Source organism: Orcinus orca, chromosome 10 (genome assembly GCF_937001465.1).
Source record: "Orcinus orca chromosome 10, mOrcOrc1.1, whole genome shotgun sequence".
In the NCBI taxonomy this organism is placed as follows: Eukaryota; Metazoa; Chordata; class Mammalia; order Artiodactyla; family Delphinidae; genus Orcinus; species Orcinus orca.
The window spans coordinates 19,195,242-19,217,242 of record NC_064568.1 but is presented as its reverse complement, the minus strand read 5'-3'; the positions used below and the strand labels follow the sequence as shown (position 1 = coordinate 19,217,242).

The 22,001-nt window shown below is 41.1% G+C and overlaps 1 protein-coding gene across 3 annotated transcripts in view; it reads right to left on the bottom strand.

The window, feature by feature from the left end:
- FOXP1 (forkhead box P1) overlaps nt 1–22,001 on the bottom strand; it is a 502,464-nt gene that overhangs the window by 380,854 nt on the left and 99,609 nt on the right. The gene's annotated exons all lie outside the window — the stretch shown is intronic.

Here is a 22,001-nt window from a genome sequence, read left to right as displayed (position 1 = left end):
AAGTAAACTCAGAAAACACTCTGTGAATGCACATGTATTCTAATCTAATCAGACAGAGAAGTTGAAACCAAAAAAGAGATGTATGAAGTTTTATGATTTGAATAGTCGTGTATCTCCGGAAACTACGTGGGCTGTCTGTCTACTGGGGCTCAGCAGACTGTTAAGTGGTGGTGCTCCCAGTGGGTGCCTTTTCTTGATAGGAGATAAACTCAGGACAGATGGGTCCACACTCTGTTTTCTAGGTATCAGGTATCGACGTGAGTGTAAACTGTTTGTCAAATACATTACGGACTAAGAATCGTCATTCCCCTATGAGTTTTAACGTGCTGTGTTAGCGTTATTCTCCTTCAACAGGGCAGCTTAAGAGCACGATAAGAATGCATCAGAAATATTTTTCCAGGTAATTTCAGTGGGCAAAGTTCAGACTTAATTGGTGACCTCATTAATGAGCAACTGCCACAAGAAAGAGGACCCTTGTCACGGGCTTCTCAGAGCAATGAGATAACCACGTTAATTATACTGTTTCCAATGCATTTACACTGGCTTCCCTTCAGAGGCTACATTTTCCAAACATTCGTTCTGACACTCCATGTGTATGCTCGCTCCTCTCGAAAACCTATCAGCTGTGGGCTCCTCCAGGAAACGTCGGCAGATCACAGCCCTCACATCAGGGCAAAGCAATTGGAAAACTTTTCTACCCTTTATTATCTACTTGTAAAATGTTATAAGCCTGTAAACTAGTTCATTTATGAGCCGTGTTAATAATTTGCCCACACTTGATCGCAGGTTTCGCAAACACGGTTTCCAGGGATGTGGGAGGATAATTTGTAGGTCCGGCATCTCTCCTAAGGGGACACTAACTAATTTGACACAGTAACATGACATTGATGGTGGGACACACTAATGACCACACTCCAGGACGTGGCTGTCAGCCTGTCGTTCCAGTGAAAAGCCAGCTTGCCTTCGCCGCTGCTCGGTACACGAGGCTCAACTAATTATTCAGACAGCGACATTAATGAGAGCCCTCGTGTTTATTTTCAACATACTAACCAGCGCTTAGCTTCCATTTGTCGGATATGGTCACTGATTAAAATGTGGCTCATGAATAGTAAATCTGAACTCGAACATAACAAAGGAGTACCCGAGAAAAAATGAGGAACTGATTGGAAAACCATCCTTGTCGACTCGTTTTCAGTCTCAAATTTCGTCAAGGACAAAGTGACAGGTAGTAGGAAATGCCGTGAATACCAAGAAAAAGTGAAAGGGATATTTTTAATCACCTATGGCCATATACAATCTTGACTCTTGACCAAAAAGCCACAGGATCACCTTCAGGTCAAGAGCAACTTCTATCTCAAATAAACTTCACCAACTTTATGGTACTGAATGAAGATTTCTTTTGAAGTTAGTTTTTCCATGGAATGACCAAAAGGTTTGTTTGCCTCAGTGTGCTTTTTCAATCTTACAGAAGTTTGATCTTTGATGAGACTGCCTCAAATGCGATCTTCACAAACATCACTGAATGCAACTGTGTTTTTTCCAAATCTATTGTAAATCTGTACTACTGAGGGTCTTTTGAAAAATGTTCTTTAATATCCTCTTTACGTCTTGTTTCTAGTCTGCTAAATCTTGCAATCAAGTTCTTTCTACTTTAAATTTTCTATTTTGGTATGATAAACTTTGTCCTTCATTTAACGGTGATTATAATCCTAAAATATCCATATAATCATAATTTAAAATGAATAACTTAAAAAAGGTGTGCTTAGATCCATGAGAGGTATTAAAAAATTGAAAATGGTCCTGATGTGGTTCATTGTAAGATGTGCACTTTGAATCAAATAACAATGGCAGTATTTCAACAAATGTCCTATCTGCCCTCGTGGATAAAAATTCCACTCAATACTGTGTATGACTTCTGCTTTTATACGGTGGCAAAATAAATCTGAGTCCACGTAGACCACTTTGGTAATGAAAATGTCACTGAATGCAACAGTTCTTAAGTATCTATCTCTAAACTTACTCTGTGATAGAGCTGTGATTTTAGAATGCCAAAGTATGTAAATGGCACACAACATGTGGGAAGCAGATTCAGATCACAGGCTAATTTTTAAAATATATTTAAACACGTATACAGATTAACTGTCTCTACCCAGCATTACTGTCTCCAAATGTTATTTACGTGGGTAACTGTTAAAGACAGGTTCTCAGATTACTGGCATCTTTGCGCCTTTTATGCCTGGGAAGCATGTATCCTCCATAATAACCCAAGAAGATGTGGTCAGTCTGTGGCAGAGACTCACTGAATGTTCATCAGATCTCTTCCTTCTTCCTGGGCGTACACAGCTGGGATGTATTTCCAGTTAGGTGGGTCCTTGCGGCTGAGTTACGGCCAAACAGATGGAAGTTGCTATGTTACTTTCATCCTGACCCAGGAGCCTCTGACCCATCCCTAATGCCCTCTCTCTTCCCTTGGTTGTGAGCCCGGAGGTCCAGGGCAGAACTCCAAGTCCTACAAGATGGTGGAGTCACTGGGTGGAATAAGCCAAGGTCTCTGAAATACCACATGGAGCAGACCACCATACTTGTTCCCCACCAGCCAGCAGACGGAGGTGCCTCACAAGTATACCTGCACTATGTTAAGCCTCTGAGACTCAGGAACGCTTATTACATTCGCCAGTTTGTATCTCTTACCCGAATACACAGACCTTTCTAATTTCCACCCGGTTCCAAACGTATACTTGAATTTCGGAAACACCACACATAAATTTGCAAATTTGGAAACATCCCTGAAGATACGTTATAGTTGTGATTGTTTGCTCCTCTAATTAACCTAAGGGTAGAAGGTAGAAAGAAGAACGGAAGCAGGCAGCTAATGTGTTCCCAAAACATGTCAGGTGTATCTTTCCTTACTTTATCTTCACGTGGCCCTGTGAGGCGGTCCGATTTCCATTTTACGGATGGCAACACTGAGCCTCTAAGAAGTCAAATACGAACCAACGCCAGGGAATGTAGATCCAGTGGACATTTTCTTAGTTGACTGCCTCTTGGCTTTTAATACCCACATTTTGCAGGAAATGCTTATTTCTAAGTCAAACGTTTTTGCTTGTTGCTTATAAAAGAGAAAAGTCCATGACATGCTCTAAAATGTAACACAACATTTTCAATTAAAAGCATGAGGAGAAAGTGTCAAGTTACAATACAATCGGTAGAATGTCAGAAACTTCTGTAGAGGTTTTGAAAAGCCAGCAACAAAGGGGATGTGTCGCAGATGTTCTTGGTGATAAAAAAGAAAGAAAAAAAAAAAGCCACATTTTAAAAAAAAATGCATGTTGAGAGCATATTAATTGTTGAGAAATCAATGTTTTAGACATTTTAACATTCTTAATGCAATGGTTGTTAACTATATATAAGGCATTTTACTATACTTTGGTCATATTTTAGAACAAGGGTTGGCAACCTTTTTCTGTAAACGGCCAGACGGTGAATATTTTAGATGCTGCAGCTTTCGCAGCTGTAAGTTCTCTGTGGCAACTATGCCACTCTGCCACTGCAGCAGGAGAGCAACTAAAGGGGATAAATAAACAAATGGGTTCTGTGTTCTGATAAAACTTTATTTACAAAAACAGGTAGTGAGCTGGATTTGGCCCCAGGGCCATAAGTTGCCAACTCTTTTTTTTTTTAAATTTCATCCCTCCCCCCATTTTTTGGAAGTATAATTGACTTCTTATATTAGTTTCGGGTGTACAACAATATAGTGATTCGGTATTTTTATATGTTACAAAATGATCACCACCATCATTTGCTACCTTCTGCCTTAGAAAATTGACTGGGGGTTTTACATACTGACACATAACACATTATGATTTCTCATGTGTTAAATAATGGGAAATAGTATCACTGTAACGAAAAGAAAAAGCTGATGGTTTTTCTCAGCCAGCACAATCAAGTCCCTGTCTTAAGGTAATGGAGGCAACAGTCACCTTAAAGTCACCTTATAATAAATACTTCTTTAAAAAACAGTAAAGCAAAATAAATAATTTGTAGATTTAAAATGTCACTGGAGGAGTGAATGCTAGAAGCAAAAAATGACAACCTCTAGAAGTTTCAAAATCAAGTACAAAGTCTCCCCACATTAGAACCAAACAGCTTTCCTGGATTTGGAGGACGCTCTTTATCAACCAATTCCAGAGTGGGAGCTATGTGTCCGAAGATAGAATATGCCAGAAGAAACGCATCAAATATATTCTCCCGTCATTCTCCCAAGAATGTAAAGTTGTTGTAACAAGGTTTTAGTTCACTTTTTTGGGGCGGGTGGTAAAGCTCACAGACGTAATACAGACAGAGAAATGCTTTTTTTAAAAAAATCTCAGTTCCCCATTCATGTTTTATTACAACAGTGAAGTACACAAGATGGTTTGAGACATAAAATGGATAAATTGTATGAATTTGTTTTACCTAAAATGTCAATCCCAACAGAAAAAAAGCAAGTCAATGATAGCCCAGTCTGACAAAAGAATATTTTGTAGCCATTAAAAATAACTCCAGGAATAGGGAAATGCGTACAGACTATTGTTATGATGGACCATGAAATAAGATAGAAAAATCATAGCTAAAGTACACTCTTAAACATATGCATCAAAAAAAGAAAAGAAAATGGACAGAGAGTTTGCCTTGGAGGAAATGGGATTAGCTGCTATTTTCTTTACAGTTTTTTTGTATTTTTGATTCTCTAAAACAAAGCAATTTCTCAAATATCGGTTATAGAATATGAAAAAGCTATCTGAACTTCAAAAAGAAGAAGACATTCGCTGTACATTTATTGACACTCACTTATTAATGGCTTTTGATTGCCTCTTTCTCAGAACAGGAGTGTCTTGAGAGCAGAGATTCGTGTCATCTCTCATTTCCCAAACATGGTGTTATAGCATCTCACGCACTCAATTAACATTCCTCGAAGCAACTGAAGAGTCCACCTTACTTTTAAAAAGTCCTCTAATGAGATTCTGTAAATAAATTAAATTTTTATACTTTAAGCCTTCAAAAAAAAACCCAAAACAATTTTGCTGAAAGCATTTGATCGCTTGTAGATTATAGCTGTAAATCAGTTGCCTGATTCAAAAACTGCACTTTCTCTCCTCTTTCCTTTTTACGTGATGGCACACAATAACTTTGTCTTTCAATAACTTAAAACAATTCTGAGTCGTTGGCTCCTTAAACACAAAATACATCTTGATCAAGGAAGCTTGCCATTTCGTAAATATTTACCCCAATGCACTACTTTGCTTTGAAGAGGGGATGGTGAGCTCCCGATTGACAAGTAACTTCTGAGCAGAAAGAGGGAGGAAACCTCTCATGTCAGCGAGGAAAAAGGTGCTACGCTGTCTCCACATTCACTCTCTCCTGTGGAGGGCTCTTCCCCACCAGCCAAAAAGCACACGACAAAGGCAGTCATCATTCATCACTGTTTTCTTTCTCTCGGTCAATCTCTGTCTCAGACAGACACACACACACACACACACATGCACGCATATTCACCCTGCACTCACCTCTCACTCCCCGCTTGCATACTTTCAGTGGCTCCCCAGTACTCGCAGGGAAAGAGATCAAAACCTGCACTTGGTCCTTAAAAGGCCACTGGAGATCTCTCCAGCCTCCAGCTCAACTACACGTCTCCACTGGCCCTGCTCAGCTTCTCACTGTGCCTCTGTACTGAGCTAAAAGGATAGAGGAAGGAAGACTGGGGACTAGATGAAGATTCCAGCTTCCTTCTTGAGAACCACTGTGGTCAAGAAGACAGTGGGGAAGAAACATCTTTTTTCGAAGAACAAAAAAATAGGCATCATCAACACTTTATTAATATGTTTTCCTCCACTTAATGTACCACGAAAAATTTCCCATGGTATCTTCTGGAGAGAAATAAACTGAGCTGAGTACACAAAAAACTTAAGCCTTAAAAGCAACGTCAGCTTTCTCCTTAACACATAACCATTCGCCCAAGGGTTGTCTGTAAGCCCACAACGACGACAAGTGGGAGAGATTTTGTTGGTTCTCACCACCGGGAAACTCTTTTCTCCAAACTCGTCAACTCCAGGAGGAAAAGAGAAAGGGAGAGCCAACTGCAGAACGCAGCGAGGTCCCACCATGAGAAAGCCAATCTGTGTGTAGTCACACTCGCACTCGGGGTAGACTATTCCATCTTACAGTGGAACAAATGCAAGCCACAGCTGGCTCATCAACAAATCACCCTGCCTAACCCCAGAGGAAGATGGGCTTTCAGTTGGGAATGAAATGAAAGACATCTTCCCCATGACATGCAAAAATCAGATAGCCCTCTGAGGACTATCGCTCTTCTGATCTCTGGGGGAACAAGGGTGTTTACTGACGAGCAGCTAGCAAAGAGAGAAGGCGCTGTGCTTCATTGTGATCTAACCTCAGTGGCCCAAACCAGAGTAACGTATTGTTTGGGACTATCACACAATAACCAGTGCCATTTCATCTTCCTCTTCCTGGGCACACAGGACGATTATGTTGCCCCATTTTCCTGACTCTTAGGTTGGGACCATGTGTCCGATTTCTGGTCCATGGGATGGGAGCAGAAGCAAGGTGCCCCACTTCCAAGCCTGACCAAAGAATCAACTGTGCTCCCTGTTCTTCATCCCCCGAGACCGTGGAGACCCCCAGTTCTCTTGGCAAATCCAGGATGGAGGAGGTTCCATGGGCACATACAGACATGAAGGGAGCATGACATACACCTTTATTATGTTAAGCTACCAAGATTTGCAGGTTGTTGGTCACAGCAGCTAGCACAACACATCCTGACTAATATACTTTACACCTTATTACAGTCTTCATTAGGATTTCCTTGAATACCTACTTATTTCTGGCTTAGTCTCCACCATGGGACCATGTCTTGATATTCTGTGTATCCCCTTTCAGAAAAGACCTGCCACCATGTCTTCCAATAAATGGTTGTTGATAGAGTGACAAATGACTAATCAATTAAGAGGGAAAGCATTCACGTGACAGTTAACTTTTTCAGCAATTACCCTAGGTCATATATGACAAATGAGGACTCTGTTCTCACGAGGCCTGCAGGCAACAACAATACAAGCAAGTGGGAAAGATGAACACACAGATTTGACCTAAGCACAACACGTCAGAAAAGGCTGCATGTTAGAAATGATCTGGAAGCCTAAGACATTAAAAAGATGAGCAGAACTTAGCCAGGGAGGTGGGGCTGGGTGGAGGGTGAAGAGAGCAATTCTATGATTCTCTTGGTCAAAACAGACAAACACAAACACCGGGCCTGACAATAATCCGTCTTCTGTCTTCTACAATGACTTTAAAAATATAACGTGGGAGTATCAGGACTTCCAAACCAAAAATGAGGCCAAATACATTGAGTAATACAGAAACAAAAGAACGCCATTACCCTCTGCTAAGTGTCTCAACGGTGTAACTTAAGACAAAACACTTGTTTTTCTTCCACCGACAGGGAGAAAAGAGTGGGTTAGTCACACGAAAATTGCTTTTCTAAATTCTCTGAGAAAATAATAGCAAGAGAAACGAGGCAGTTCACAGACCGCACCACTATTCCTTCTTAAATATTCATTTGTCTCCTCCTTTCTATAAATATCAGAATGATCCCTCAAAAAGAACCACAAAAAACAAAAACAAAGTGGGTTTTGTTTATTCTTTAAATCCATAAACTCATGAGGATAGAGCACTTAGAACAGGGTCGAGAGACCCAGCTTCTCATCAGCACTGAGCTGTAGCTTTTAACTGGGTCCCCTCATCTGCAGACTGAGAACAGTGAGTTTGGAGAACTGAAAAGTCCTTGCCGGCACTAGTATCTCATAAAGGGGTTTTCAAACTCACAGGCTCAACACAATCACCTGGAAGGCTCATTAAAACAGGACTGCTGGGCCCTAACCCCAGAGTTTCTGATTCAGTAAGGCTGCGGTAAGGCCAGAAATTTTACATTTCTGTCTCCAGGTGATGATGGTGCTGCAGCTGCTTGGAGGACTGTGCCCCGAAGTCCTCTGCTTCCAACCTGCCTGTCCGTGCACATCTCGATGCCCAGGTGGAAGACGGTCTTCTCCTAACCAGGACCAGCCGAGTCTGTATCGGGTGGGGACTCTTTCTGGGTTCCTTGCCCAACCTCTGGGGACTCAGACCTTAGCCTCTCTCCCAAGGAAAATACCTGAAGTTCTGCAATCCTGTCCCCAGCAGCCGACCATGTGGTTTGTTCTGACCTCTGAATCAGAAGTGGCTGCCTTCGAGGGCTTGGCATCAGTCTGAAAAGAAGACCCAGCCCTTTGCCATGTCACGTAGGGCCCAGCTCCAACCTCTCCCGTACCATCCTCACCCACCCACCCTTATTCCTGCAAATGACCTTCTGTTCCCACACCATACTCTCACTAACTCTGAGGCTTAGGCCTCATCATTCTCTCTGCCTAGAAAGTTCTTCCTACAGCTCTTTGTATATGGAGATCATTTTTAACCTTTAGACCTTAAATCAAAAACCATCTCGATTCTGAAAACTCCTAGTCCTAAAACTATGAAAAAAACAAAACAAAACAAAACAAAAAACCATCTCTTCCATGCTGCCTTCCCTGATCAGACCATCTAAGTGACCCTGTCAAGGTATGGGCCGTATACCGTTTCCTTCATGTATTTTTATTCTATGTCACTACATTGCTCCTTCATTCCATTATTGACTCTCTCTGCCTCCCTCTACTCAAAGGCAAAGTCTGTGAGAGCGAGGGTCTGTTGGGCTGCCTTCCCCTCTCTGCAACCCTCACACAAAGCACAATGACTGTCATACGGCAGACACTCAAGAGATATTTGTCGCACGCAGGAATGACTACATTAATTATCGTATTCTGTCTGTTAATTTAAAAAAAAAAACCCAAGGAAAAGCCAATAACTGTGAGCTATAATATCACGAGTTCCAGAGCCCAGAGTGATGTGTAACGGCGTGCGATAAGACTACAGTTACAGGAACGAAGCATCTGTGCCACAATTTCAGGCTTGAGAAACTGAAGTGGGTCCAGGGCTGGGGAGATCCTTGGCCGTACATCTCAAAGCACCCCCAAGAGGCCTGCCCTGTCCTCTACAAGCCATCCCATATCATTTCTGCAAGGCTGGGTCCATAACCCCTAGACGTCTTGAACTTCTTTCTAATGTCACCCCATTCCTCCTGCCAGGTGCAAAGGGAAAGAAAGTTCTTTGCAAGCTGAGCTCCCCTACCCTGGTCGACTCTGAAAAACCACTTGTAAGTGGTATATGTTAACCACAGTTCGTAATTTTGTCACAGGTGTTTGACTAAAAAGGGGACAAAGCCTTTTAAGATAGTCTGCCTCTATTATGTCATTGTGTATATTCCGCGCCACACCTACAAGCTAACACAGTCCTTTTGTTCTATGCCATGGCAACCAAGAGAGGTAATGCTGCATAATTCGGCTAGGGGCATCCTACAGGCTCAACAATGTGCACGCCTTGGAGGGGGTGGTGGTGGGATGAACTGGGAGGTTGGGATTGACATGTATACACTAATATGTACAAAATAGATAACTAATAAGAAACTGCTGTATAAAAAAATAAAGTTCAAAAATTCAAAAAAAAAAGTTCGCGCCTTTACCAAAAAAAAAAAAGTTGAAGTAGAATTTTAACACAACTTGTCATAACAGCTGACACCCATACACTGAGGAGGAAATCAAACGATGTGAGTTGTACCTGGCAGTTCAACAGACTACAGGATAAATACTTTTCACAAGGCAGCCAAACCATCGGTGAGAAGTTTTCTATAATTATTTTTTAAAAATCGTTAACATCCCTTAAGCTTTTTACCAGCCTGGTGGGGTGAAATCAGTGCCAATTCTGGATTGGACACTAATTTACTTACTGTGCAGACTTAGAAAAGTCATTGTCTGAAACACACTGTACGGAGAAGGCTTAATGAATTCAATTATTCCAAAGGTTCCTTCCAGTCCAGACTCTTTGAATCTATGACGTAGTTTCTGGATTTCCACCTTAGGTGGACAGACACAAGGAAAAGGGCCAGCTCACCTCTGCCCCCCACCCACCCCCGCCCCATTATAAAACAAATACTGTGAGAACGGCCAGCCTTTATCACAAGCTAAGGTGCGGCGTGGCTATACTCGGGTTTCTTGTATCTGTTCAAATAAAGTTATGTTTCCAGGTACTGCAGGAGGGTGAGGTGATGTAGTAATTACCTGTTACTCTTGACAAGTAAGGTAATTAATGTAGCAAAATACCACTGCAATGTGTGTAAATTTAGACCACCATAATTAAAGCACCCGTCTGTTCAACAAAATGTTCAATTAAGAAAAAATATTGACGGTGCACATTTTTGGAAATTAGAAAACGTATGGAATGAACGCATGTCCCTTCGTTGACATCCGTTTCTAGAATGCTTTCCCAGCAGGGAGCACGTATCAAGGGTTGTAACGGAGTAACTTCCACCAAAACACAGAATATCTTTGTACGTATACTATTAAGACGAGAGTCTCCTGTGGAAGTATGTTACTGAGCATTCTCATTCTATGTCACATACGCAAGTCAGAAAATGAACTCCAGGAGCATCTGAACCCCCAAACGATAGCAAGTAGCAAAAAGCTGAAGTTATTATTGTGCAACAACCCAAGGAACAGGGCTGCCCTCAAGTATCATGACCTGACAGTACGATCACCTACTTGCCAATATTAAAGAGCTAGAGATACTAAACACACCCTGGGCAAATAAAAATGCTGCCAACTTCCTGGCACTCCTTGAACAGAGAGACAATGGTATCAAAGTTTGCTTCATTATCTTTTACTCTGGCTTCTTCCTGTGTCTACCAATCATTTTTTTTCTTTTACTGAAGTATAGTTGATTTACAATGTTGTGTTCATTTCTGGTGTATAGCAAAGCGATTCAGCTATATATATTTATATATATTAACACACACACTTTTTCAAGTTCTTTCCCACTATGGTTTATTACAGGATATTGAATGTAGTTCCTTGTGCTGTACCGTAGGACCTTGCTGTGCCATAGGACCTTATTTACTTGTTTTGCATACAGTAGTTTGTATCTGCTATTCCCAAACTCCTAATGTATCTCTCCCGTCCCACCCACCCCCTTTCCCATTCGGTTTGTTTTCCATGTCTGTGAGTCTGTTTCTGTTTCAGACCCAAAGGTTAACATGTTGAACAAGAAGGCTACCAGGTCCTTCACTTGAAGGAAAGCTGATGTCCTTGCTAATCTGCGTGAGAACATCTCTAGCCACGTAAAGAGTCAAATGCCCAAAGAAATTAAACCAGAACTGCCATAAGACAGAGACAAAAAGAAGTCATCAGTTACCGGGTCAGGAGAAAAGTAGTTACCTCTAAATTTGATCACAGAAAAAAAAAAAAAAAAGAGCTCACTGATATCTACATGGAGAAGTGGGAAATGAGTCAGGGGTTCTTTTTGAGAAGGAAATCCCAGGGGTTTTTCTCTTAATTCTTCTACTCAGATAAATTCAGAGGAAGACACAACAAGTTGGCCTAAGTAAAGAAACAGCTAGAATCCAGACAGACTAAACAGTGTGATATGGGAAAGAAACACAATATGATTTCAGTGTCACTTAATGATGTATACACTTGCTTTTGGTCTTGTTTTCACATTTCTGTATAGTATATCTTACCTTGGGAGATAGAAAAATCTAGAGAGACGTACTAAAAGGCACATTCAAGTGACTTCACAGTTTATCACATTAAATTAAGCCCTAAATGTTCTATATCTGAGCACTTGGATGTATCCCCAAGTAAAGAATAAAAAGTACAAGGAGACATTCTAGATCTAAACATGATGAGGAAATGAAATGGTTTCTCCAACTAAAATACTCTGATTTCACACTTGGAAATAATAACCATGATCTTAAAAGGACGAGGATGAAGAAATCACTTGCTCTAGCTGTTGACAAAAATAAGGCTAGAAGATCGCAGCAGGGAAGAGGATTTTGTAAAAGTATCCTTAGAACTTACATTACCTGGCGGGCACTGGAGTATTAACTTCTAAAATGAACTTTTTTTTTTAGAGCGGAGGGGGTGAGGGGATGAGTGAAATAGGTGAGGGAGATTATGAGGTACAAACTCCCAGTTACAAAATTAATGAGTCACAGGGATGAAACGTACAGCATGGGGAATATAGTCAATAATAATGTAATATCTTTGTATGGTGACAGATGGTAACTAGACTTATCGTGGTGATCATTTTGAAATGTATAGAATTATCCAATCACTATGTTATGCACCAGGAACTAACATAGTGTTGTCAGTCAATTACACCTCAAAAACGAATAAACATAGAAATAAAGAACAGATTTGTGGTCACCAGGGGTGGGGGAGGGGGTCTAGCTGGGGAGAGGGGGAATTGGATGAAGGTGGTCAAAAGGTACAAACTTCCAGTTAGAAAATAAGTAAGCCCTAGGGATGTAATATACAACATGATTAATATAATTAACACTGCTGTTAGATATGAAAGCTGCTAAGAGAGTAAGTCCAAAGAGTTCTCATCACTAGGCAGAATTTTTTTTTTCTTTTTCTTTTGGTATCTCTATGAGAGATACCACACTAAACTTACTGTGGTAATTATTTCATGATGTATGTAAGTCAAAACATTATGCTGTACACCTTAAACTTAGCATTGTGTGTCAACTATATCTTAACAAACCCGGAAGAAAAAAAATTATTTGTAAAAAAGTTTCATAGTTAGAAAGGATGGTAAATCTAATTATGGTAGCGACGGGGGAAAGGGGGGACATGAACTGAGGATCTGTTGCAAGATTCATGGAATGCAAACTAAAATGTCTGTTTCTCCAATGCTGAATGAACCACCCAGAGAAGACGGGGCAGTCAATACTGTCCTTATTCGCTGGGTGAATTTATGGAGGATGAAACCTCCAAAAGCAATTATTTCAAAGATTACATTGGATGGCATCTGATGGGCTACGTAATATTACAAAATATCACAAAACCATTTCACATCGATTCTATCACTGCATCTTCACAAACCATTGAGATAATAAGATTAATTCCATCTTATAGACAAGTAAAGTAAGGCCCAGAAGCAGCAAACTGGTATGGCTGAGTTCCCAAACGCTACTGTATTGGAACAATTTGTTCTCCTTGGAATGGGATAAATGTATTCCTTGGCACTACTGAATCAATTCATAGACAGTATTTGAAAAATATGTCGCCTTAGTACTTAAGAGCTGTGCCTTGCATCTTAAAATGGGCACCTTAAAATTACCAGAAATCCTGGTTAGTGTGTTCCAAAGCAAATGGTAATGTAAGTTATCAGTATAAGTTTTCCCAACACAGGTTGGGAGAAAGTTCTGATTCCAAATTTTGTAATTTAGCCATTTAGTTAAAAAAAAAAAAAATCAAAAAGAAACCAACCTGGAACTGGAACTTGTGATCCTATGAACCCAAAACAGCTTAAGTAGTCAGTTATGTCTAGAATTTGCTTTACCCCAAAAGAGGGCTCAAGGAAAACCACACCACCATCTTCAACTTCCAAATTTATATAAATGAGTTCTTGACTTCACTTTCTTAAATTTATTTTTATTTTATTTATTTTTGGCTGCATTGGGTCTTTGTTGCTGCGTGCAGGCTTTCTCTAGGTGGGGCGAGCGGGGGCTACTCTTCATCGTGGTGCATGGGCTTCTCACTGCAGTGGCTTCTCTTTGTTGGGGAGCACAGGCTCGTTGTGGCACGCGGGCTTCAGGAGTTGTGGCGCGTGGGCTCAGTAGTTGTGGTGCGTGGGCTCTAGAGCGCAGGCTCAGTAGTTGTGGCGCACGGGCTTAGTTGCTCTGCGGCTTGTGGGATCTTCCCGGACCTGGGCTCGAACCCGTGTCCCCTGCGTTGGCAGGTGGATTCTTAACCACTGTGCCACCAGGGAAGCCCCTTGACTTCACTTTCTTTTAAGCTTTTCCTCTTGACTCTTCAATAGCATCGTGCTATGGTCCTCTTTCATCTCCCAGACAGCATCTGAGAATCATGGGGATGGAGGATGACTTTTCCATGTCACATACATCCTCCAGACGTAGAAGCTGATGCAAGAAATTGAAAAAAGGTGACAGGTAGCAAAAGAAGGGAGGACAGAGGAGTATCTAACGATACCTGTCATATTTATTCACCTTTTACCTATAGAAACTTGAAACTGAGCGACATGCAGAAAAGATTCTTCATCCTTTTTCCTTCTCAAAATTAATAAAAACCGGAGGAAAAAACTAAATGGTGAATGGGTAAGCAGGAACATCTGAATTGATGATAAGGTGTTAAAATGTGTGAGTCAATGTTTCCTGGGTTTGTTAAAGCCACTTTAACAGACTTCAGGGGGCCACGGTCACTGATGTGAAGGTACCCAAATTCTGATCTCATATGGACTGCACGCACTGCCTTTTTACGTAAGAGAAAATAATTTTAAATCAGACAGCAAAAACGTAGAAAGGTGAGACGGATAGTGACTCCTAGATTGAAATATCTTCTACTACTTAACTTCAGCCTAGGCGGCCAGCAGCAGCAGAATAATCGGAACTACTTTTATCTAATTAGGTAAATAAATATCACAGAAAGGAAATATTTTTTACTTACTATGCACTGTGCTCAGAACTGTTTTTGCATAAGCCCATGCAACCCCTAAGCATCTGATAAACTAGAATATTTTCAGTTCCTGAAGTGAGGGAGGTGATTTTTCACCTGCATCTTCAAATGAGAAAATTGAGCCTTAAGAAGATGAAATAACTTTCCCAAGGTCACAAAGTTACTAAGTAGCTTAGCCAGAATTTGAAACCAGATCTCTCTTCCCAACTTGGGTAATTACTCGACAATTATACTACCACACTTAAGAACATATCAGCTAATACTTCTGGTATAAGGTTTCCTGGTTCATGTTGATCCTGGAAAAGTAAAGCAACTTGAAAAAACAACTTTATTTTAAGAAGTCTGCTTTGAAATAAAAATCATTTTTTTGCTGGTAACATGAAGACTGATTATTTTTCAGGTTAGAGTAGTAATAATTATCCTATGAATGCTATATAGAAATGCTTCCCCAGAATTTGGTGGACTTACCTATCACGGTGTTAAGCAAAATATTCCACTACTGTTGCCATCTAAAGTCTCATACCCTCCAGACATTTACCTCAAGTTATGAGATGAAGCCACACTGGTGCTAGCTTTCTAACACAGAAATCTGTAAAGAAATAACTCAAAAAAAAAGAAATAACTCAAGGATTCCTGTCCAAACCATATGTAAAACAGAATCAATACAGCCCAAGAAAATAAAAAGCCTGTATTTGAGGTTATCACTGAATGAGCCACCACAAAGCGACAGAAAGTAGTTGGATAAGGAGGCACTATCCTGGGTCGCCAATTTCCCTTGTTCCTTTTGCCAAGGGAGAGGAAATACTAACATCAGAAACTTCTGGAATAGAACGATGTGACGCACAAACACCAAAGAAGCTACTGCTGGGAGATGAACGGGTAATACTGCATGATACTACATGACACTATCAGCAAGACGAGACAGGGTAATGGATTCGTTGGCAAAACATTCAAATTCTTACCAACTTCTGGTCTAAGAAGTTCTTTTCTTCTTTCAGATATTTGCTCCCTTAACAAAAAAGCCATTCTTTCACCCCCGTCCTCCCCCATCACTAATCTTGGCTGTTTCTAGCTATGATGTTGAACCCTCTCCCTTTCTCTGCCTCTTGCCTCACTCCTGTGCTATCTGTATCTTTATCTTGACGTTATCTGGGTGATGACTAGAAGAACGACTGGGTAGAACCAAGAGACAAGGCATTATTTCCTGAAGTTCTGGACTTAAACCACTACAATGATTTGGGGTGGTACAGACATGACAACAAATTACACTCAACTGCATCCTTAGTTGTGTTCTTTCAAATTCCAGGGCAACCCTTCTAATTATGTCAAGGTCAAAGCCTCATCTGGGTGCTGGTCTGACACCTCACACATGCTGAGGCCCACTTTTAAAAAAAGAGAGAAGCCCTCCAGCTCAAAACCTTAAGAAGAGGTAGTCAACAGTCTACAGTGAGCTTTGATCATGGGTCAGCAAATGACGGTCTGTGGGCAAACCTGGCCTGCGGCTGCTGATTTCTGTAAAGCCCATGAGATAAGAAGAGATTTTGTATTTTTGACGGGCTTGGGGGGGAAAAGTCAAAAGAAAAGTAATATTTCATGAAATGAAAATCAAATTTCCACACCCATAAATAAAGTTTTATTTGAACACAGCCATGCCCGCTCATTTATGTTTTGTTTCCTCCTGATGTGGCGTTACAATGGAGGTGAGTAGCTGCAAAGGGACCATAAAGGCCTGTGAAGCTGAAAATACTTACCACCTGGTCCCTTACCACAAAGTTTACCGACTCCCGTGTATACCATCATGCTGCCTTCAAAATATTTATTTTAGGTTACCATCGAGCTCCGGTAACCGACACTACTTTTTCTTGAAAGGGGTAATGTAAAATCTCCTTTTTAAATAGACTGATTTGTATTCCAGCAAATGAAGGAACTTAAAGGGAAACAGAAGCTCATAAAGTATAGGTGGTATTTAGATCAAAACCAGGGAAACCATAAGCAAAGTCATGAAGAACGCCCGAGAAAGGCAAAGCAGTTTGAAAAATAAGAAACCAAGAAGATGGGTGCAGGCAGGGAGGGGCTGGGATACAAAACTAAAGACTATGTAAATAAGACATCCAGACGTAGCGATCTGTCTTCTAAGGTCAGAGTGGAGTCTGAGCTGTGGACCCCTAGTGGACAGGAGGTCAGGCAGGCTACCCAAGAACATCAGGTTGGCCAGCCTCCCCATGGGGAGCAGCAGGGTCTTATTTTACATTCACAGGACCCTGACACACTGGCCAAGAATTCCTCGTCTGGCAATTGGTGAGACAGTCAGTCCAAAACAACCAAGGCTGGGTTAGTCAGGTAAAACAACAGCAAAAGGCCAAGCGGCTCAGCGTGAGTCTAGGCCAAATGCTTCAGAGCAAATATCACTTTGCACGGATAAAATACCCAGTATGACCTAAGCAGGGTCCAATGGCTTTCTTCCCTCTGATGGAAATGCTTCCAAGGTGAACCGAGCATCAAAGACTTCCTGCATCTTAGGGTAAGTTCACATTACCATCCACACACTTTACACTCTTTGGTGTTTGATACGCACAATGTTTATTCTTTAACAATGAATTTCCTCAACAGCTTGGCTATATTCTTTTTAGAAATTTCTTCCTGTAAAACAATCTTACATTATTGCGTTTGCCTCTCATTACTCGTTCTGAATATGCATCTCTTCTGTGGCCTTTCAACTACACATTTTTCCCCCAAGAGAGAAATGTTTTTTGGTGGTTCCACCAACAACCATTTCTGTTGTTGAGTCATAGACAACATCAGTGTTAAAATTCATCATCTTTTTCTTTCCATATGATTAATGTTTCTAAAACATGCTAGTAAAATGTAAAACTTACCATATCTGAAAAAAAGCACTTGAAATGCTGGATTTTAAATTGTGGAACTAAGACCAGTACAACTAGAGGGCATTTTTTTCCCCACATCTGCACAGTATTTCAACTGGTCATCACTTCTTTGGTGAATTACAACTCAATTTATCTGCTATTGACTCAGAAGGCTGAGGTTCCCAATTTCTTTTTTAACCATAATGAACTATTTTTATCCAGTTCTAAGCACTCCCACCTACACAGATACTAAGTTTCAGAAGATTCTACCAGCTAAAATTTATTTGTTAAGAATTAATTAAAACAGAATATCTACCAAATTGCCAATCAGAGCTCACAGATTGAAATATTCATGGCCAAAAGCCAAAGACAGTTTGGTTAACCCCTAAGGTGCTATCTCCTGCAAATTACTGAATTCACTTCAGGCCTTTTGAAACTTAAAAAAACTGGTCAATGAGGTTTACATTTGAAGCTGTGGCCCCAGCATCCTTTCCTTCAAACCCCTCTCGCATGGAACCAAGCGAAGGTTGAGGAGTCATAGGGTTCTGGGGAGGTTGACTCCACTTGGCTCTAGCGGTGGAAAAATATTACCTAGGATATGCTAATTAGTACATCCCATCTCCCTGGCCATCGGCAGAGTGGAATGTGCTGGAAACTTGTCCAATTAGAGCTTCAGGAATCTGTCCAAAAATTTTAAGAAAAGATTCCCCTTTCCTCTCTTCTGCTTGGCTCGTTCAAGTACATCTACAGCCCAGCAGTTGCTAGGAACCATCTTATGACTGCACATAGGGGCAGTCTGAAGATAAGTCAGCTCCACTGTGGAAAACAGAGCAAAGAGCCTGATCAAATCTCTCCTGCAGTTCACCCACTAAGGACTTGCCAGTGACACTGGTTAAGCTGCCCGAACTGGACTTTCTGTTGCTTACCACCAAAATCCTCCTAACTTAAATACTGAAAAACTCCACAATTAGACGTCACAGAGCCCTGGAATTCTAAGACCGCAGGCACTGGGGACCACTGCTCCAGCAACAGATTTAGAGGCGGTATCATAATGTGTCAGATAATCAGTAAGTGTGCATTTCGAGGGTGGTGGATATGTTTCAGAGTTTTTGTAACCCCAGGTCGGGGGCATCACCGTGAAAACTATGAAAGATAACAACATCAGGAAACTGCCTGACGTTCCTCATCTAATTATAAGGTGGCCATGCTGGCCAACACTATTAGGATGGAATAGAAGTGACATGAGGAGAGCCGGCTCCAGGTGGCTCAGTAACTGCACATGCTTTCAGCTAGATCTGCAGCGAAAGACGCCACTTAACCATTTCATTACTATCCTTCGTTTCCGGGGGAAAAGGGAGAATTCATTATCACAGAAGACGTGTTTTAGGAATGGCAGACGAGCAGTAAATGCTACAAGGAAGATGAGATGATCAAAGGAACAAATAAAATGCTGTTAAATATCCCTATAAAGTAGGTGTTTGTAAGGCTGAGATTCTGGTTTTTTGCCCCAGTATTTAGAGACAGACTGTTGACCTTGTATAAGAAAATAATTATCAATGAGAAGATGCTGGTATTTAGGGCCTGCACTTTGAAGGCCTCTATGCAACTCAAGGCATAACCTGTTTATTTGGCTTAGTAAAGGGCAGCAATTGAGAAGAATGGAGTTGGATGGGTCAGGCCAAAGTTGGAATAAAACCCTAATATATCTCCCCACGCAAAGTAGTCTCAGTTTTTGCTACATGTGAAGGAGAGGGAGAGGGGAGAACGGGAAGTGGTGTCTACACATGTGTACAGGTGAAAACATGATCCTTTCATCACCAGTCAGCACAGCAGTCCTTTTTCTTTTTCTTTTCCTCTTGTCTAGGTTTTTAAAAAAATTATTATTAGAGTACAGTTGATTTACAATGTTGTGTTAGTTTCAGGTATACAGCAAAGTGAATCCGTTATACATATACAATCTACTCTCTTTTAGATTCTTTTCCTATACAGGCCGTTACGGAATATTGAGTAGAGTTCCCTGTGCTATACAGTAGGTCCTTATTAGTTACCTATTTTATATACAGTAGTATGTATATGTCAATCCCTATCTCCCAATTTATCCCCCCGCTTACCCCCTGTAACCGTAAGTTTGTTGTTTACATCTGTAACTCTATTTCTGTTTTGTAGATAAGTTCATTTGTACCTTTGTTTTAGCTTCCACATATAAGCGATATCATAATTTGTCTTTCTCTGTCTGACTTACTTCACTCAGTATGACAGTGTTTAGGTCCATCCACGTGTCAGCAGTCCTTCTTGATACACTACTTGAAATGTGGAAGACAAGGTGCCCAGCTACCCAGCTTGGAAGGAGACGGTGAACAGAAAGAGAAAGCTAAATTGCTGTTTTTAAGAAATATGAGCTGGTGACAGAAAGCAAAAAAAAAAAAAAAAAAAAAAGAGAGAGAGGCGAGAAGAAAGACAGGAGAAAGAGAAGAAAGTACAAGTTTGGAGGTCAACACAGAAAGCTATCCAAGGACAGATTCAGAGGGGGCAAACATTATTTTAAGAACAAGCCTGTAGAAAATTTCATTCTAAGTTTCTCTAATGCAAACTTCTTAGAACTCCCTCAAGTTCAATGCCCTGTGTGAGCTGTGTTGGAAGGAAATTATGGAGAGTAACTACTTTCCAACCCTGAGAGGAGAAAAGCACACACAACAGCGAGAAGAGAGAATATCAAGAGTTCTTTAACCAAGATCAATCATGAAAATGAAGCTTCTAGAAATTCTCACTGGAAGTCCCATGGGGAATAAGACAAAGGCTCAAGCCAATTTTATTAGAATCTCAAAAGTCAGGGTGACCTCCGTTGATAAATGACTTCTCAAACCATGATGACAAAGCCCTCAGCCACACGGCCAACTGGGGACCCCCAGGAGAAAGGTGGATGATATCCCAAGTGGCACTGGTGTGAAGACCGGCACAATTTTGTTAAATCTATTTTCTTAAAATGACTATCACTGTCTGTAAAGGGTTCGCATGAATTTCACAGTGTGTGGAATGGGTGGCACAAAAGCTTTTTAAGGTGTTCCAAACCGTTCTAACCCTTTTTTTATTTTTATTTATTTATTTTTTTTGGCTGCACCGCGCAGCATGTGGGATCTTAGTTCCCCGACCAGGGATCGAACCCGCACCCCAGTGGAAGCGTGGAGTCCTAATCACTGGTCTGCCAGGGAAGTCGCCGAACCATTCTAACCCTTGAGACAAAGTCCCTATAAGGAATCAAGAAGGAGAAGCTTAATTTTACTAACATGGGAGGGCAATTTTCATCAGGGTGACAGTTTAAAGAATCCTGAAAGGGAATCACTTAAGTGGCATCTTGAAAAGAAAAAAGGCCACTACCTCATTCTCCAATCAATAACACAAACAGACTTTAGCAACAACACAGTACTTCATTGGCTGTTGGGGAAAAGAAAGAAAGAAAGGAAAGAAAGAAAGAAAGAAAGACCTGAAAGTCTTCACTGTGAACCTAGTTAGGAATTAAGAAGAGGTCTAAAGAAGGGAAGCAAAAAAAAAAAAAATTCTTAACCACCATCCTGCATTGGCCAAAGCAATGAAAGCCGTGAACTTCCCAAATGCACTTCAGCAGATGAATGGATTTTTCAAAGGAGAAAAATATCACCCCACATGAAAAGTTAACACATTTATTGACCACACTCTTAGCCCATATTTCACAACATAATGGTAATCTTGCTGAATTCTGTACAATCCTATTATAGATCACTTAGCATTTACCATAGCATTTAAAGCAGCCAGGCTTCTGGGTTGGAATGCACTGGGCGGGGGGGAGGGGCGGGGTATAAAATTCTATGTGTTGGTCTGAACCTTACACTATCTAGAAGTAAACTCTGTCTTCCCTCTGTGGCTCTCAGGTCGCAGCGCTATGGAGCAGAATCGTCCCTTCTGGGTGGCTCACGGGAGGGATGGATACCTAGCCTACCCGGGGGTGGGAAAGGCCCCCAAGTATACATCTGTGTGCTTGAGGGAACGGCACATGCTCACGATACACATACAAATACACACAGTGATACATATGAATGTATATAGGAAGACATATATAAATATGTACATGAATATGTATACAAATATGAATATGTATAGGTATGTGTCTGAAGCATGGCCTACAAATCTGTCATCTTCAATGTGCAGAAAGGTTTTTCTTTATCTCATGAGGCTGATTTATTTCCTGGTCGCCTTCTCCAGCCACTCTTTCTTCTCCCCTCCCTCCCCCCTCACTAAACGTACCAGTCTGCCTCTCCGTACTCACTCCCTTGGCTTCAGGTGTCCATCTTCAGCCCGACTACCTTCCCAGCCTTGTGTTCAATGTGTATTTCATCGTCTTCCAGTAAGATTCCATCTGAGATTGACACCTGCACCTAAAATGACATCCAAACCTCGGCCTGCCCTCTCTCATCTTCCGGGAACAAGAGTGGGGAACGCCCACCCGATC